The sequence below is a fragment of the Schistocerca americana genome, chromosome 2, assembly GCF_021461395.2.
Source record: "Schistocerca americana isolate TAMUIC-IGC-003095 chromosome 2, iqSchAmer2.1, whole genome shotgun sequence".
Lineage (NCBI taxonomy): Eukaryota > Metazoa > Arthropoda > Insecta > Orthoptera > Acrididae > Schistocerca > Schistocerca americana.
The window spans coordinates 239,492,640-239,512,788 of NC_060120.1; the positions used below are offsets into that span (position 1 = coordinate 239,492,640).

Consider the following 20,149-nt stretch of genomic DNA (forward strand, 5'->3'; position numbering starts at 1 on the left):
GAAGTTTTGAATATTGTTACATTTCTGACACTTGGAGCTATAAAGTTCGTGCAAGTGAAATTTTCAGATGCCAGCTGCGTACGGACATTGCATTAAATTCAGCGGTGACATGTGAAAATTTGTACCGGACTGCACTCGAACCCGAAAAATGATTCTTTGTTCCATGTATCACACGTCAGTTGGGCTAAGTTACAGTAACTGATACGTGACGTCATAAAATAGATTGAGGTAGGAATGGCAGATGCTATTTTCCGATTACAGCAATTGTGAGATGCTATTTTCCGATTACAGCAATTGTGAGAGACTTCGCCAACTTGATAAACTTTTGTTCTCATTAGCTGCTGTATTAAAAGATGGAGGGATTACCCTGTGACTGGCGAACTAAAACTCATATTTTCATTTATTATTACTAAATTGACATTCATATCGTGATTATAAAAAATATGAGGGAACTACTTAATACTGTTCTCTCATTACATAATCAAAACATCATTTTATTATTGTGCCAAATGTGCCATTATCTGACCGAGGTTTCCGGGTTAGCAATACTTCCAGCTATCTTGTGTGCAGAAACTCTCAGCGTTTATCTGGCGGAACGCATGGAGTGCAAGGAGAAAAAACAGTCTCTTGAGCGAGCAGAGGGCACTGTACAGTTACATGAATGTGTGATGTCTGTTCTTTCAGACATGTCCGATAGAACAGGGACCACGCGGAATCCGCATATAATCTAAATTGAAGGTGAAGGGGAGGGGGGGGGGGGCGAAAGAAAGGAAAGGGAAGGAACTGATGATATCAGTTGCCTGCACCGGGATTTCATGCGGAATCAGCGACGACGAGTGGAAATGTGTGCCCCGTCGGGAGTCGAGCCTGGGATCTTCTGCTTGCTACACAATTCCGTTAACCACTGCACCACCCGTATACAGTGTTCCTCACAAATGCGTGAACTATCTTTGCATACTTCTCGGCCGACTCACGATGTCACCTAGCGCCACCATTACCAGCAGTTCCCATGCATGTCGTGCGTTCATGCTAATTTCAAATTCCCATCGGAGGTCGAACGTAAATGTGCATCTGCACTGATGGTTGTGGATTTATCGCCCATCGAGAGGTATCAGTTATGTCCGAAAGAATACACAACACACATTCATATAACAGATACTCCACAATGACATTGCTATCCTTAGTGAAATTGAAGAAAATTTGCAGGATCTGCTGAATGGAATGAACAGCCCAATGAGTACAGAATATGGACTGAAAGTAAATCGAAGAAAGACGAAAGTAGTGAGAAGTAGCAAATATGAGAACAGCGAAAAACTTAACATCTAAGTTGGTAAGTTAGTATAAATTGGTATAAAGTTAAAGAATTCTGCTACCTAGGCAGCAAAATAACCCGTGATGTACAGAGCAAGATGGATGTAACAAGCAGCCTAGCACAGGCAGGAAGGGCATTCCTCGTCAATAGAAGTTCGATGGTATGAAACACAGCCCTTAATTTAAGGAATAAATTTCTGAGAATGTACGTTTGGAGGGCAGCAATATATGGTAGAGAAACATGGACTGTGGGAAAACCGGAACGGAAGAGAATCGAAAGCTTAGAGATGTGGTGCTACAGAAAAATGTTGAAAATTAGTTGGACTATTCAGGTAAGGAATGAGGATGTTCTCTACAGAATCGACGAGGAAAGGAAAATGTGGAAAACCCTGACGAGCAGAAGCGGCAGTGTGACAGATCAGGCGTTAAGACATCAGGGAAGAGAGTGCATGGTAATGGTGGGAGCTGTACAGGGTAAAAACTGTGTAGGAAGATAGAGACAGGCAGACATCCAACAAATAATTGCTACTCTGTGATGGAAAGGTTGGCACAGGAGGGGAATTCGTAGCGGTCCGCATCGAATCAGTCAGAAGACTGACAAAACACAGCCCATTCAGGAGTATTAATCACATGAATGCTTGGTGTCGGTTCTTTCGGACACGTCCGAACGTAAATTTCCATATGCACTGATGGTTGTGGCTTCATATCTCATCGAGGCGTATCAGTTACGTCTCGAAAGAACAGACAGCACTCATTCATTTAATTGATATGCCTCGATGGTCTATGAATGAATGACCATTTGTTTAGGTTAGACCTCCAGTGGGAATCTAAAATTAGCGAGCACGGCCGGCCGGAGTGACCGAGCGGTTAAAGGCACTACAATCTGGAACCGCACTGCTGCTACGGTCGCAGGTTCGAATCCTGCTTCGGGCATGGATGTGTGTGATGTCCTTAGGTTAGTTAGGTTTAAGTAGTTCTAAGTTCTAGGGGACTGATGACCATAGCAGTTAAGTCCCATAGTGCTCAGAGCTATTTGAATCATTAGCGAGCACGGAGTACGTGGACAAGGACTGCGAATAAGTGGTGGCGCTAGGTCGAAGTGTGAGTCAGCCGAGGAACGTGTCGAGATAGGCCGCGCTTTTGCGAGTAGCACAGTGTCCTGGCGGTGCAGTCGTTAAGGCAACTGCATAGTAAGCCAGAGATCCAGTGTTCGAGTCCCACCCCAACACATACACTCCTGGAAATGGAAAAAAGAACACATCAACACCGGTGTGTCAGACCCACCATACTTGCTCCGGACACTGCGAGAGGGCTGTACAAGCAATGATCACACGCACGGCACAGCGGACACACCAGGAACCGCGGTGTTGGCCGTCGAATGGCGCTAGCTGCGCAGCATTTGTGCACCGCCCCCGTCAGTGTCAGCCAGTTTGCCGTGGCATACGGAGCTCCATCGCAGTCTTTAACACTGGTAGCATGCCGCGACAGCGTGGACGTGAACCGTATGTGCAGTTGACGGACTTTGAGCGAGGGCGTATAGTGGGCATGCGGGAGGCCGGGTGGACGTACCGCCGAATTGCTCAACACGTGGGGCGTGAGGTCTCCACAGTACATCGATGTTGTCGCCAGTGGTCGGCGGAAGGTGCACGTGCCCGTCGACCTGGGACCGGACCGCAGCGACGCACGGATGCACGCCAAGACCGTAGGATCCTACGCAGTGCCGTAGGGGACCGCACCGCCACTTCCCAGCAAATTAGGGACACTGTTGCTCCTGGGATATCGGCGAGGACGATTCGCAACCGTCCCCATGAAGCTGGGCTACGGTCCTGCACACCGTTAGGCCGTCTTCCGCTCACGCCCCAACATCGTGCAGCCCGCCTCCAGTGGTGTCGCGACAGGCGTGAATGGAGGGACGAATGGAGACGTGTCGTCTTCAGCGATGAGAGTCGCTTCTGCCTTGGTGCCAATGATGGTCGTATGCGTGTTTGGCGCCGTGCAGGTGAGCGCCACAATCAGGACTGCATACGACCGAGGCACACAGGGCCAACACCCGACATCATGGTGTGGGGAGCGATCTCCTACACTGGCCGTACACCACTGGTGATCGTCGAGGGGACACTGAATAGTGCACGGTACATCCAAACCGTCATCGAACCCATCGTTCTACCATTCCTAGACCGGCAAGGGAACTTGCTGTTCCAACAGGACAATGCACGTCCGCATGTATCCCGTGCCACCCAACGTGCTCTAGAAGGTGTAAGTCAACTACCCTGGCCAGCAAGATCTCCGGATCTGTCCCCCATTGAGCATGTTTGGGACTGGATGAAGCGTCGTCTCACGCGGTCTGCACGTCCAGCACGAACGCTGGTCCAACTGAGGCGCCAGGTGGAAATGGCATGGCAAGCCGTTCCACAGGACTACATCCAGCATCTCTACGATCGTCTCCATGGGAGAATAGCAGCCTGCATTGCTGCGAAAGGTGGATATACACTGTACTAGTGCCGACAGTGTGCATGCTCTGTTGCCTGTGTCTATGTGCCTGTGGTTCTGTCAGTGTGATCATGTGATGTATCTGACCCCAGTAATGTGTCAATAAAGTTTCCCCTTCCTGGGACAATGAATTCACGGTGTTCTTATTTCAATTTCCAGGAGTGTATTTTCACTTATCGCCACTGACTTCGTATAAAGTCTCGATGGATCTGATGTCATCAGTTCCTTCAATTTTCTTTTATTCCCCCCCCCCCCCCCCCCATTTAGCTTCAATTTACGTAACAGGCACGGTGCTGGTGGAAGATGGAAGCGTGGCTGCAGGTCAGGAGTTGATCTTCTCTGTTGTCGCCGTACGTACCGCAGTGATTGTGTGCTGGCTCGCCTGAGCAGTTTTGAGCCGTTGAAACCTTTAAACTGTGTCAGTGCTTCTGCTAAGTCGCACACACTGACGGCATTGGACAAACGTTGTTTATATGGTTAGCTCTGCTAGCGACCTTGCTCTTCTGAACTAGTGCTGTAATCTGCTTCTTACTGAATTGGCATTTTCCGGCCGGTATCTGTGAACAGTGCATCTCCAGACTGTGTTTGAAAGGAGCACATTAAGCTGGCTGTCAGTGGTGTGTTATGCTGCTGTATACCATACAGACTCCTTCTGCTGGCGTGTGATAAAGTGGGCAGTCGATTACCTAGACGTTTCTGTAGATTCTGATTAATGGTTGCCGGCCGGTGTGGCCGTGCGGTTCTAAGCGCGTCAGTTTGGAACCGCGTGACCGCTACGGTCGCAGGTTCGAATCCTGCCTCGGTCATGGATGTGTGTGATGTCCTTAGGTTAGTTAGTTTTAAGTAGTTCTAAGTTCTAGGGGACTTATGACCACAGCAGTTGAGTCCCATAGTGCTCACAGCCATTGGAGCCATTTGATTAATGGTTCTTTGTGAGTGGATGTGGTTAATAGGAGTAGCACATGTTAAGGAGCATATGTTTGTTAACAGAATGAGGAAAGGTGGTTGTCTTCTTTTAATGCTGAATAGTTTCAAGCTTAGTCTTGAGTATCCCTATGTGCTGAGAAGGACTGATGTTCAAACACCATGACACATATTATGGGAGAAAGCAACGGCTGCCGGTCATTGAATACACAATTCTAGTTCACATAAATTCAGATTTTGCTGTTGTTGCTTTCACCGACTTGTTTTTCCTGGATGAAGTTTCTTGATAATTACATTAAATTGGAATTAATTTGATTTTAGGGTAAATAGCTGACTGTCATTTCAATGGATTAGGTTTTCATGCCTTTTAAATATCTCATTTTTAAACTCACTACGAATAGGAAGTGCATTGTTTGGACTTGTTTGTGGTCGTTTTATTACGGTATACTAAACCCATTTAAATGTTGTCGGATCTGTGTTTTATTAACGACTCGGCAATGAACTAATTACGAACTAAGTTATTTGAGCGGTTTGTTTATTGAAATAAATCTGTATTTTCTGCTCAAATGGTCAATAAATGTATAACTCTTGTACTTCCAACCCGAGCTCTGTCAAACGATTCCACCCTTAATACAAAGGGCCATACTGTACGTAACATTATCAACTTTCATATAATACTCGAGTAATAAGGAAGAGCCGAATCACTTCGTGTGCCATCGGCTTCACATCAAATGAACGACTAGCGAAGTGGTTAGCGCAAAACACTTCAGCCGTCAGTGTAGGGACCGACCATTTTGGTTGGATGGATTGCAATGTGCGCTTAACAACGCGACTCTACTAGGAATGCAGAGTACAACTGAGTTTAGGAAAGCAAAATTCAGTTTGTGAAATGTTAGCAATACTTGCTCATCACTTTCAAAAACGGAGAGAAACGTGTTCTGACCTATAAGAATGACTAGTAACTATGTGTTTGATTTCTGCAGGTGCACCTGATACTACACCATATTATGGTGCAGCTTCAAATTCTTTTCTGTAGAAGTGTAAACAAAATATAATTGGTGTCATCAGCCCTAGCCTGCTTCTTGATGGTTCCATTACAGCCTCATAGGATAAGCAAGTGACTCAAGATAACCTGCTACATCTGTGCTGGAGCGATGACATCGGTTGAAAACGCCAAGTTGGTGTTAATTTTGGAAATTCTGTTATATTTAATTAATTTATTTATTTTTATTTTCACGCGGCAAGACAAAACTATGCTTCTTACACGTCTAGCTACACCAGCACAGACAGAGGCAGTTACACGCAATCTGCGGTAACACAGGGAAGGTGACTGCAATGGGATTCGCACTCATCAGTCACTCTATTACTATTATTTGCGCAGGACTTGGTATGACAATTATCGTAATATACGAGAGGAGGTACTAGCAGAAGTGAAGTTGTGAAGGCGGCTCGTTAGTTGTCCTTGTGTAGCACAATCGGTAGAACACATGTCCGCGAATGGCAAAGGTCTCAGGATTGGGACACACAGTTTTAATAAGCTAGAAAATTAGAAACCAGCGCACAGTTCGCTGCAATGTGAAATTTTATTCTATATTGTTCTAGTTTTAATTTGTTTTCTGGTCTTTTCAAGATGTTTCGTAAATGACAGAAGGCAATCAAGTACTAATCTAATGTTGACTTATGAAAACATGCATGGAATGTATCAACGTCCCAATTTCTGCACCGAAAATTGCAATTTTTTTAATTGAACTATGTTGTTTAACAACTTAGTTCAGTTGCTTTTCTTTAATGAAACTGTTAAGGAACGGTATTTCCGGTGCAGAAACGAAATGGTTAAATTATGTGATTTGGCGAGCAACGCTCCAACGACCCCTTTAAACGTACCGTATCGTGATATTTATATGGATATTACTGCCATTAATTAAGTTAATAAAAAGTTGTGTATGACTAGGTGATGGCATCACAGCTGTCGTATACACGTAGTATTGACCACAGTCGGTCATCTTGAAGGGTTATGTGGTAGTACCTATATTCTGTAAAGGGGTAGTGACTTGGAGATCGTCATTCCGGTTACTACACGTACATGCTATTGACCAATAAATTTATTATCCACTATTTAAATCAAGTGTTGAAACCGTTCTTAAATCTAGAACGTGCATACCGAATATCGGTTGTTATATGCTGGTCAACAGTTTTTAAGTGTGTTGACTGGAGCGATGTTCGCCAAGTCACACTTAAGCTTTAAACATATTTCCGCTGTCATTCCATAAGTTCAATGACAGTGGTCACCAGGTCCGAATTATGATGCCAGTGGTCCAAACACAATATTTACAGTATGTGTGTGGATCACCTCCATGGAGGCAAATTGAGTACCCCATTGCCGCCACATTTTAGTGTTTTCTGCAACTCATAACCAAAAAGTCGCCAAGAAGCTCAATCAGGCACGTGTATTAGTTTTTGACTTGATTCTAGACCATTTCAGGTCTAATATACTAATCTTGAATAATGACCATCTATTTTGTATGGCCCGTATTGCCGGATGTTACTGATTAGATATAGACTTGTTTCTAAGTTCAATCATGACCATTTGTGTGCTAAGTCAACAAGATGTTCATGCGTTGTAGCCATAGCTAAGCAAGTGCTTAACAATTGATGTTGTTGTTGTGGTCTTCAGTCCTGAGACTGGTTTGATGCAGCTCTCCATGCTACTCTATCCTGTGCAAGCTTCTTCATCTCCCAGTGCCTACTGCAACCTACATCCTTCTGAATCTGATTAGTGTATTCATCTCTTGGTCTCCCTCTACGATTTTTACCCTCCACGCTGCCCTCCAATGCTAAATTTGTGATCCCTTGATGCCTCAAAACATGTCCTACCAACCGATCCCTTCTTCTAGTCAAGTTGTGCCACAAACTTCTCTTCTCCCCAATCCTATTCAATACCTCCTCATTAGTTACGTGATCTACCCACCTTATCTTCAGCATTCTTCTGTAGCACCACATTTCGAAAGTTTCTATTCTCTTCTTGTCCAAACTGGTTATCGTCCATGTTTCACTTCCATACATGGCTACACTCCATACATATACTTTCAGAAACGACTTCCTGACACTTAAATCTATACTCGATGTTAACAAATTTCTCTTCTTCAGAAACGATTTCCTTGCCATTGCCAGTCTACATTTTATATCCTCTCTACTTTTTTACTTCTTCTCCATGAATTTTAATACCTACTCCGAATTTTTCTTTTGTTTCCTTTACTGCTTGCTCAAGATACAGATTGAATAACATCGGGGATAGGCTACAACCCTGTCTCACTCCTTTCCCAAATACTGCCTCCCTTTCATGCCCCTCGACTCTTATAACTGCCATCTGGTTTCTGTACAAATTGTAAATAGCCTTTCGCTCCCTGTATTTTACCCCTGCCACCTTCAGAATTTGAAAGAGAGTATTCCAGTTAACGTTGTCAAAAGCTTTCTCAATTACGTCTTCAAAACTTCTAGACCTAGTCGTAATAATGACGATGTTGGCTTTATATTATTATTCCCACCTCGTAAGTTCTTCTTAGGTGATAAAACTTCGTGCTTAAGCACAAAAATTTTCCAAGATAGGCCATACCTTGTAAGCACATGTCTTCCTCATATCATAACAAATGAATACTTTATAAATGCTAAGACAGTCGATCTAATTACGTTCTGCACAGGTTAACATATACGCCCTTTTTCTTAGCTATACCTGTTATTTCACTTTACTAGTAAATTCAAGGTCAGGAATTACGTTCACGTCTTGTCCCGACAAGTAACTATGCGCAGGCGCAAGGTATTATTTCCGCCTAGGCGGGCCTCATGCCGCTATGGTCAGTTACAGTACAGCACTCGTGGCTGCTGCATCGCGGTCGCGAAGTGGGGCCGAGGCAGTTCCAGATAAGTTTTACAGTCTGACGATAATTTATGGGTTTGTAGTTTTAGCTTGACATTGTCCACTATGGAAAGACGGTAGTTACTGATATTCTGAAGAACGTTGGGTTATCCCGACTGAAACCTAGGAAAATTCTAGGCAAACAGTGCAACTGAGGCTGTTAATTACTAAAATTTGTAAAATCTGTGTAATATATGCAAAAAACATTTACCTGTGTTCTTATATTTCATTTCTGTGTGAACAGTTATCAATTATGTGGATTCTGTACAAAAGAAATAATCATTTTGCATTTTTATGCTCGTATAATATTGTGTATGTCAATTTAGTAAATCACATCTGTGGTCGGCGAGTGTGGAAACCGACGCAGACAATGATAATTAAAAATATAACAAAGATATATATTAGCATATTAAATTGCTTATAAATAGTGGAGGGTTAGGCATTACTGTCTCTGACTTCTCGTAGCCGTGAATGTTGTAAGAGCCTGTGACGCTCTTTCGAACGCTTAGTTCGCTTTCATTTGTTTTTGACCGAGAAAGACGCCATTGGGCACTGATGTATAAAACACGCGTGTACTTTGAATTTTAAGTTAATTCTGAATATAGTAATTGTTAGAAATACTTGTAATAATTTGTAGCTAGCTTGTCCAGTATTTCATCCCACATTTTTAGCCCTTTTTCAGCGAATTTAGCATTTTTTGTGACGCAGTGCTGCTCCACGATCGCGGGAGCCGCTGCCGCGGCCAATTCAAACTATAATTGAATGAAAGCAGTTTTCCCGCAACTAAACGGACAGGTAATTGTAAATTAAAATTACTTCTTTCAGTTTCCCGGAAACCACAGAGGAGAATTACAGATTTTATTATGTCATTTTCAGATGGGCATGGGCAACTGCTGGTGCAATATTAGTGACGTAAATAATTAACGTAAATCAGAGAGTTAAAACTTTAATTGTGTGAGAGCAAAGACTGCTGTGTTGAAATCTGGTCTGGATAATAACATTAAAATCATTTTCATTTTTAGTTTCATGCTCTCGTGTCAGCCACGGCATTCAATAGTGTTCAAACATTAAAAAAAAAAAAAAAAAACAAAAAACACTGCAGCTTTTATGTTTGGCAAACATTGCATAATGCAACTTCCACGCGTGTAATAAGAGTAATTTCCAGTGCATTTCAGAGACTAAAGTGGAGAAAGGCATGTTTAATTTCGTAATCAGTTACAGTAGTGATACAGTGTTTCATATCTAACAAGCCAGATCAGAGTTATGAGAACATAGTTTTGCAAATTAAAGATCATACATTCACAGCAGGAAATCCTTTAGTGTTGTGCTTATCCACACACAATAGATCAGAGTGCACAAAGTTAAATATTCAACTACAAAAACCATTAGTGAGAACTGCATTTTATCTTTTGTGTTTGCAACGATAATCAACATTTGGTTTACTTAAAATGCTATGCAATATGAACTGTATCATAGCCAAAGATCATAAAAGTTCAATCCATGATTTTATTACCACCAAGCAAATAAATAACATTCTTTTACATTCAATCAAACTACATATAAAATCAAAGTTCACGGGGATACGTAACAGTGCACATTGCCATCTCATGACTTTTGTCACCTCAGTGCATATTTCAGTAAACCTGAAAAAATGATTCAATGATTCTGAAAACGACACGATATTTTTCTGAAATAGTTTTGTTACTATTGTCTGTAAATGAAGGTCCTACTTATTAAATTGTGTGTTCGTACTTTAGTTTATATGTTGTGATTAATTTAGACACCTTACATACTATCGTAATTGACTTACCGGAGTTTTGCCCTATAAAAGGCAGATTTTGTTATCGTTACTAAGCAAAGTAAATTCTTGCATGCATAGAATTCTAGTAGCAAAACCAAATGATATGTGAAGAAATAATCATTGAAACAGTCTTAAATAAATAATTAATTGTTCTCACACTTAAAAAAAATTAGGTAATATACGTCAGAAAAATTCTCATTTATTTGAAGTAATTGGGTACACGCTTTTGAACCTGCAATGAAAATAATTTTACCAATTTATAGTCATACGCTAAAGGAAAGTTACTGATTTCTTCGTATTTACCATACTGCTGGCAGAGAGCACATTACTTATAACTATGAAGTTCATTTAAGTCAATGATCAGACAAATTGTTTAATAGCTCTGCCAGCTTCGACTGACCAGTCACTATCAACACGCCGCGTGATATTGATGTTACGAGCCTCATGATACATCTATAGGCCAAAAAATATTTATTGGCTCGGCTGTTGATAGTAAGAGCCTGATGATGCACCTATTGGCCAAGAAGTATTTTTGAACTAGTGTTAGTAGGAGCCCCATGACACATCTTTTAACCAAGAAGCATTTATGGGCAGTTGATAGCAGTAGCCTTATACAGTCACCAGCGAAATATTTACGGTCTGTTGATAGTGGGAGCTTTGTGAAGCAGCCATTGACGAAAAAGTGTTCATAAGCTACTGATAGTAACTAATCAGTCGAAACCGGTATAGATATTAAAAGTATTATGTGGGCGTTCACTGTAATAATGTTTATAGAAGCTACCTGAATTAGTGTATCCATCTATAAGAATAATTATGAATTTTTGAAAGCTCTTGATCCCAGCAATGTGTTTGTAACTGGTTACTATGACTAATTTTCTTTGTGACACACAACTGAAATATTTCATAAATTTGGTGTACACCAGTCTCTCATGCTTGTTATGTAATTAAATTTCGAGTCCTTGGAAGGAGCTGAAAGTGTATCACAAGTGCTTTCCAAAACTGTGTAGCACAGCACATTGCTGGAGCAGTTTCATATCATATCAGAAAACGCTTTTTTGTTGTCTATCAGCAAAATAATATTGCAAATTTTGTGTATATCGCACGTTTATAGCATCAATTTTTTGCTTTCAGGAGAAGGGAATTATATCAGTCAACGCGCAGAGAAGAGACTGCACGTGAATTCTTTTTTAAATGCTGTGTAAAACGGCATTTTTTTTTCTTTTGAAACCTGTGTATGTGGGCAAATTCAATGACGTGTGACACACTTGGTCCGGACAGGACCTGAAATTAGCACGTTGCGAAATGAGAGTGTATGTATGTGTTTGTCTGTGTGTTTGTGATTTCCTTTGTCAGCGTGCTCGGTTTAGGGAGGGGATGACCACTGCTTTTTGTCGGCGTGTTTAGCATGAAAGGGTGGGGAATTCTGCAAACATTCAAATGAAATACCAGCGTGAAAGCAGTGCTTCCGGTTCTCTCTCTCTCTCTCTCTCTCTCTCTCTCTCTCTCTCCGTCTCTCTCTCTCTCTCTCTGTGTGTGTGCGTGTGTGGCCTCGCTGAGTGAAACATGCTTGTAGCTACGCACCTCGCGGCCGCTGCAGAATCCGCACTCACCTTGTCGAACAGCTGTCGCCATTTCTGGAACAGAAAACGCAGAAGGATTTGTGTGAGTCCTTTGGCCGACCACAATCCAAATACTGCTCAGCACAACAGAAATTTAATCAGCGGAGCCACAGGATCGTGCAATTGTTTTGCAGTTTCACGAGCAAGTTGTTTTGGTTTCTCTCTTGAAGCAGTCGCAACGCAATTTGCAATTACTACAGCTTTGGCAGCACGAGCGAGGCCCGGGCAAACATACAGTGTGCGTAGAAACGATAAGTTACATATTCGTGGCGCCTGCACAAAATGCATTCATCTTAAATAAAGAGAGCACTCTGATTAGTGTAAAAAAACTCATATTATGAAACTTAAAAAAAAAAAAAATTCCCGCTGGTACCAGAATTAGACGCACAAAAAGAGAAAGGCTAATGTAGTATATTACAGAGTGCAGCTGCATAACGAGAAAATGTATAAATGCACAGATAATCCGAACACTAATCTCAATTAGAGATGTAACAATAATCCCCTGAGTACAGTATGCGCAGTTTGCGCTTCGTTTTACGAAAAGCTAGTCTTTCATGCATCTCAATGTTTATGACGTCATAATTCGTGAACACAAGCCTTTCGCGGCCGAACTCCATTTCGATAAAATTCTTCTGTATGAGTGCGTCATGATACACAACAACCGAAGTTTCTTTTATTACTGCAAACAGCCACTATCATGGTGACTCCTTGATGGTTTGTAACGGTAAATTTATATAGAGGAGAGACTATGTCACGTTGGCGAAGTTATCGGATAACTAATTTACGAACTGCAACACAGTCGCAGCAAAAATTCACAGAGGTTCAGGAAGGTATTTTTATATTTAGTCCAGTTACAGACAGCAATATTTTACAGCAGGTAATTAATTTCGGTCAGTGATGAACATCTTCAGGTAAGAATAAAAGCAGTTTTCCAGTCATATTTTAGTAAAAGGTAATAAATTAACTTTTACAGATAGTTTATTTTTAGACGTGTGATGAGGTGGGGCTTTACAGCTGTTAAATAATTGTGAAACTTTATTGTAGGTGACTACCAGCCGTTTATTTTTCTACCTACATCTTAATTGTTCGCTTCAAATCCTATAATTACAAGCTGGTTACGCTTTTCTTCGGCTTGATAATGGTCAGCTGATCGAAGCCGATGGCATTGAGCACAAAAATACGTAGCTGATGATCATCTACAATGAAGTTTCGCAGTAGTGTGTTTATCTCTTCGAACATATTAATGAATTGCTCTTTTTATTGTATCCAGTGGCATAAATTTTTATTTTAACACAATCACAATTATTTATGCAATTTTAAAAGTTAATGAAAAAGTGTCTTCTTGCTCCAGTGCAGGGTCAAGATGATTTTGACCACCGGACAAAATGATAATACTGATAGAAGTTCAACATTTTTTATTCTTTCAAAGTATAAGTCAGTACATTGATTGATCAGACATTGATTTGTATTTACCCGTATTTGATGAAAGGATTATTCTGTTGAAAATTAACGGAACTGTAGATCAGTGTTTTTTTATAAACGAAAGTGACACGAAAATTTTCATCCTCCGAAATTTGAGCAATCTTCATCCCACGTACTATCCAGTCTTCTCGTGGGGGTCAACGTAGGCTTCATCATACGCATAACTCTCGACAATACCTTCTCTGGAGGTTTTTCTTTGTTGTTTGAAATTTTCCTGTTCCACATCTTGGCCTCCCTATCAACCAGCATAGGCTTTTATAGGTGAGCGCATTAAAACACTTGTACTTTATGTAATGTAACTTATCCGTTTATTCACGCATTGCCCATATTTAGGCATTGACTTAAATTCGAAAACACTTCGACAATGTTTCGGCCTGGGAGCAGCATTTGCTGAAGATCTTGGTTCTTCGTTATGCTCTAATTGATAGTCGTTAGGAGATTCGTAACGAGTTTCACTGGGTTGGTCGTTGGGGTCTGCAGTCTGAGCAGGACGATTTTCAGTTTCGGTGTGATCCATAAGAACAACACGATCTGTGGTTTTTGCCACTACAGTATTATGCTCATTCAAAACAATGGGATCATAAGGTCTGACCTCCCTTTATTTGAAACCGTTAACTACATTACTGACGGCAGATGCACTGAAATCAGTAGTGTTCAATATATGACGAGTTCAACGTGTCCCAGTCCGCACTGTTAAAAAGTCTTTGATTTTTGTGGCGTAATTAACACAAATGAGACACAAATAGATAGTGATTGAGGATTGCATATTGTATGTTTATTGATTTATAACTACGAATAACGACATATCTTACCAGTTTTTGCAACAGAGCTCATGTTGAGTGTCTTGAAAATTAAAACGCGTCGAGCAATATATACGACATTTACGTAACGCGGACTATGCTGACGGTAATGTACTGTCCAGTTTTCTGGTGGAATGTCAACGTAAAGCTCGTCGTATGCATCATGCTCTACTGTACTTTCTCTGGAGGTTTTTATAAGTCGTTTTAAATTTTCATGCCCACATTGTGTGCTTCTTTATGGACCAACATCTGGTTTTATAGTTAAACGTACTAACACACTTGCCCTTTACGTAATGAACTTATGCTTTTATTCACGCAAGACTTCGACTGCGTTTAGGCATGGAAGCAGCATTTGTTGGAGGTCTTGGTTCTACCTGGTGATCATCAGGAGATTCATTTTGAGTTTCATTGGGTTGATCTTCGGGCCAGCAGCCTGAGCAGCAGAATTTTCAGTTTCGGCACGATCCATAACAATAATACCATCTGAGGTTTTCGCCGCAGCACTATTATGCTCGTCGAACACAAAGGCATCTGAAATAAGCAGTGCTCAATAGAGGAGGAATTCGCTATGTCACAACAGGGATATTAATACACTCCTGGAAATTGAAATAAGAACACCGTGAATTCATTGTCCTAGGAAGGGGAAACTCTATTGACACATTCCTGGGGTCAGATACATCACATGATCACACTGGCAGAACCACAGGCACATAGACACAGGCAATAGAGCATGCACAATGTCGGCACTAGTACAGTGTATATCCACCTTTCGCAGCAATGCAGGCTGCTATTCTCCCATGGAGACGATCGTAGAGAAGCTGTTGGAACAGCAAGTTCCCTTGCCGGTCTAGGAATGGTAGAACGATGGGTTCGATGACGGTTTGGATGTACCGTGCACTATTCAGTGTCCCCTCGACGATCACCAGTGCTGTACGGCCAGTGTAGGAGATCGCTCCCCACACCATGATGCCGGGTGTTGGCCCTGTGTGCCTCGGTCGTATGCAGTCCTGATTGTGGCGCTCACCTGCACGGCGCCAAACACGCATACGACCATCATTGGCACCAAGGCAGAAGCGACTCTCATCGCTGAAGACGACACGTCTCCATTCGTCCCTCCATTCACGCCTGTCGCGACACCACTGGAGGCGGGCTGCACGATGTTGGGGCGTGAGCGGAAGACGGCCTAACGGTGTGCGGGACCGTAGCCCAGCTTCATGGAGACGGTTGCGAATGGTCCTCGCCGATACCCCAGGAGCAACAGTGTCCCTAATTTGCTGGGAAGTGGCGGTGCGGTCCCCTACGGCACTGCGTAGGATCCTACGGTCTTGGCGTGCATCCGTGCGTCGCTGCGGTCCGGTCCCAGGTCGACGGGCACGTGCACCTTCCGCCGACCACTGGCGACAACATCGATGTACTGTGGAGACCTCACGCCCCACGTGTTGAGCAATTCGGCGGTACGTCCACCCGGCCTCCCGCATGCCCACTATACGCCCTCGCTCAAAGTCCGTCAACTGCACATACGGTTCACGTCCACGCTGTCGCGGCATGCTACCAGTGTTAAAGACTGCGATGGAGCTCCGTATGCCACGGCAAACTGGCTGACACTGACGGCGGCGGTGCACAAATGCTGCGCAGCTAGCGCCATTCGACGGCCAACACCGCGGTTCCTGGTGTGTCCGCTGTGCCGTGCGTGTGATCATTGCTTGTACAGCCCTCTCGCAGTGTCCGGAGCAAGTATGGTGGGTCTGACACACCGGTGTCAATGTGTTCTTTTTTCCATTTCCAGGAGTGTATTTCTTACATTTCTAACCACGCACTTTATTATTTTTCATTAATGACTGGTCAAATCTAGTATCATATAAATATTGTGAAACAGTTATCGACTAGTGTAGCGTGTGCACTGACAATGTCAGGGACTGGGCATTAACGTTTTTGGAATCGGTGAGTGGTGGCGTGTAGAGTAAGAAGATATGGTGGAACTAGGAGAGGGGATGGACCCCAAGAGTTGGTGAACCAGGCATAACGGTGACGAAAGCAGCAAGTACTTGCATTTACGAGTTGCACTGCAAGATACAAGGGATATTGTTTATTGCCTACTAACTATGAGGCTCCGAGAGGCGTAGAAAAAGACTACTGAAGAGAAGCAGCAATCATTTGGCCACCGCAAATATCAAAAACATTAGCATCAGGAAGCGGGCTGTCGTATTTTGAAAAGATGGAACTGTGTTGCGGTCGAGCTACTACTTGGTGTCTGCTGCAGTAAGAACGGCACGATCAGACCACTACAGTCTTTCAGCGGTTTGAAAGGCTTACCAGTGTTTTGTATAATATGCACAATATACGTTTTATACGAGATGTAGGCAGGGGTAATCGTTTTCAGCACTGACTATTGTCTGTAACACAATCGAAGCCCTTTCCGTTCTGTATTTCGAGTAGCTGAAAAAGTGGGAATATACAGTGTTTAAGAGTGTAACAGTAGTTTCAATGACGACCATTACTGTATTCAGTGAACAATCTATTTTAAGTTCGACGCTTGCGCGTGTATGTGGTCACCTTAGAAACGGTCATGTCCGTTGCTGAATAGTCGGACAAATTACGGCATGCTAGAACCTATAGCGCTTGAGAATGGCACGTGAGGCCGAAATTGGCCAGTAGTGAGAAAATAAATAGAATAAATACGTGTAAGCAACTGCCGATTTGGAAGCATTATTTTCTCCTTCAACAAACATACTCGTACAGGTGAGGTACTCGACACGAAAAACATGATCGAACTCTAAAGTCGGTCCTAAGTTTGAAACTTTAAGTTGTCTTTTCATAATCAAACAAATTAATCCAAATTTGAATAGTCACAACTATCGAAGTTTTGAAGTTAATATTTAGAAGACCTTTTGGAAAAATAATTTCTTTCTTGTAGTTAGCGTTAATCCTGTCTAACACAGGCTCTACTGTACTCAATATCTGACTTATTTTTATTTAGTTTTGTGGCAGGATTGCCTTCTTGTGTCCGCAGTCGTCAGTTGGAGGAAAGTAATGAGCGCCACATTCTGTACATTGTTTAAACTCTGTTTTGTGTATCACCATATTTTAGCTGCTTGAGTGTCTTGTTTTCTGAGACGGTATTTGGACATCATCCCAGATTTTGCTTAACGAGCATGAAAAACTGCCTAAACCTACAATGAGGCAGCTGCACCACCCACAGTCATTATGTTAATCTGCCGTGCGGATTCGATCTGGGTTCGGCCCACCTCCATTCCTCGAAGCTAGTGCGCAGCCCATTACGTTATACGAGCACGGACCTCACTGTCTCACTAGGTAGTGTGCAGCACATTACGTCATACGACCAGCTACCTCCCTGTCTCAATAGGTAGCGCACAACATCTTATGTTATACGAGGCGGTACTCCCCTGTCTTGTTAGCTACTGCAGAACACAATACGTTATGTGAGCAGGTACTTCCCTGCCCTTCTAGCTAGTATACAGTGAATTACATTATAAGAGCAGGTACCTCCCTGTCTCGCTAGCTGGTGTACAACACATTACATGGTATAAGCAGGCGGCTCCCTATCGCGCTAGCTAGTGCACAGTACAGTCCGTTGTACGAGCAGGTACGTCCCTCTCATGCTAGATGCTGTGTAGCATGTTATACAAACAGCTACCATACAGCGCGTTATGGCATACGAGCATTTACCTCCCTGTCTCATTAGCTAGTGCTCAGCATGTTACATTATACGAGCAGGCACTTCCCTGTCCTGCTAACTAGTGCACAGCTTGTTACGTTATACGCTAGCTGGTGCGCAGCATGTTACGTTATACGAGCAGGTACCCCCTGTCTCACTAGGTAATGTGCAGCACGTTATTTTATACTAGCAGGTACCTCCCTGTCCCATAGCTAGTGAATGGCGCTTTATGTTATATGAGCAGGTACCTCCCTGTATGGCTAGCTAGTGTGCAGCACATTAAATTATACGATCAGGTACCTCCCTCACTAGCTAGTGCACAACGCCTTACATTATACGAGCAGGTACCTCCCTACTTTGCTAGCTAGGGTGCAGAGCATTAGATTGTATGAACAGGTACCTACGGCAAAGAATATGATTTGGCAAATTTCCGTAATTTAATGTTATCCATTGCGGATGTGAGCTAACGGATGTTAAGTTCTTACAGTAATAATTGGTAGCATTCAACCATATTTCTGACCTACACACAGCTCAACGACGCGTTTCGAGGGACAGTGTTCTCATCGCCAGGGTTGTAAACCTTAGCTCATGAAGTAATAACACTAAAATACGTACCAACAATAATAATTGCGGCGTACAGCAATTCAAATAGGATAACAGCACAGTGGACTGTAGGTCCTCGTCTTACATTAAAATCGTCGATGCCAGTCAATGGCCGTTCCATCTCGCACGCCACATTACATCAGGCACCTGGGCTCTAAAAGTGTCAAACTGACGCCTCTGCAGAGATCCGGAGGTCTTGTGGTCCGACATGCCAGCGGTGTTGCCGTGTAAATGCAGCTGTTGGCTCAAGCATAACGAGACATCATTTCCTCATTTTCGAAGCCAACGATCGTCACCCTCCACCTACTCCATTAAAGGGTATTACAAATTTACAATGATGTATCTGCCCTACAATAATTCTACGCTACTGGCCATTAAAATTACTACACCACGAAGATGACGTGCTACAGACGCGAAATTTAACCGACAGGAAGAAGATGCTGTGATATGCAAACGATTAGCTTTTCAGAGCATTTACACAAGGCGCCCATGGCGAAACCTACAACGGGCTGACATGAGGAAAGTTTCCAACCGATTTCTCATACACAAACAGCAGTTGACCGGCGTTGCCTGATGAAACGTTGTTGTGATGCCTCGTGTAAAGAGGAGAAACGCGTACCATCACGTTTCCGACTTTGAAAGAGGTCGGATTGTAGCCTATCGCGATTGCGGTTTATCGCATCGCGACATTGCTGCTCGCGTTGGTTGAGATCCAATGATTGTTAGCAGAATATGGAATCGGTGGGTACAGGAGCGTAATACGGAACGCCGTACTGGATCCCAACGGCATCGTATCATTAGCAGTCGAGATGACAGGCATCTTATCCGCATGGCTTTAAGGGACCGTGCAGTCACGTCTCGATGCCTGAGTCAAAAGACGGGGACGTTTGCAAGACAACAACCATTTGCACGAACAGATCGACGGAGTATGCATAACCATGGATTACCAGCTCGGAGACCATGACTGCGGTTACCCCTGACGCTGCATCACAAACAGGAGCGCCTACGATGGTGTACTCAACGACGAATCTGGGTGCACGAATGGCAAAAAGTCATTTTTTCGGATGAATCAGGTTCTGTTTACAGCATCACGATGGTCGCATCCGTGTTTGGTGACATCGCGGTGAACGCACATTGGAAGCGCGTATTCGTCATCGCCGTACTGGCGTATCACCCGGCGTGATGGTATGGTGTGGTATGCCATTGGTTACACGTCTCGGTCACCTCTTGTTCGCACTGACGGCGCTTTGAACAGTGTACGTTACATTTCAGATGTGTTACGACCCGTGGCTCTACCCTTCATTCGATCCCTGCGAAACCTTAGATTTCAGCAGGATAATGCACGACCGTATGTTGCAGGTCCTGTACGAGCCTTTCTGGATACAGAAAATGTTCGACTGCTGCCCTGGCCAGCACATTCTCCAGATCTCTCACCAACTGAAAGCGTCTGGTCAATGGTAGCCGAGCAACTGGCTCGTCACAATACGCCAGTCACTACTCTTGATGAACTGTGGTATCGTGTTGAAGCTG

At 43.2% G+C, this 20,149-nt stretch overlaps 1 long non-coding RNA gene across 1 annotated transcript in view; it reads right to left on the bottom strand.

Moving 5' to 3' along the window:
* Positions 1 to 20,149, bottom strand: part of LOC124589872 — an 822,095-nt gene that overhangs the window by 247,422 nt on the left and 554,524 nt on the right. Inside the window, exon 2 of the long non-coding RNA XR_006976287.1 lies at positions 12,050 to 12,073. This is a non-coding gene — a long non-coding RNA (uncharacterized LOC124589872). The remainder of the gene's footprint in view (positions 1 to 12,049; positions 12,074 to 20,149) is intronic.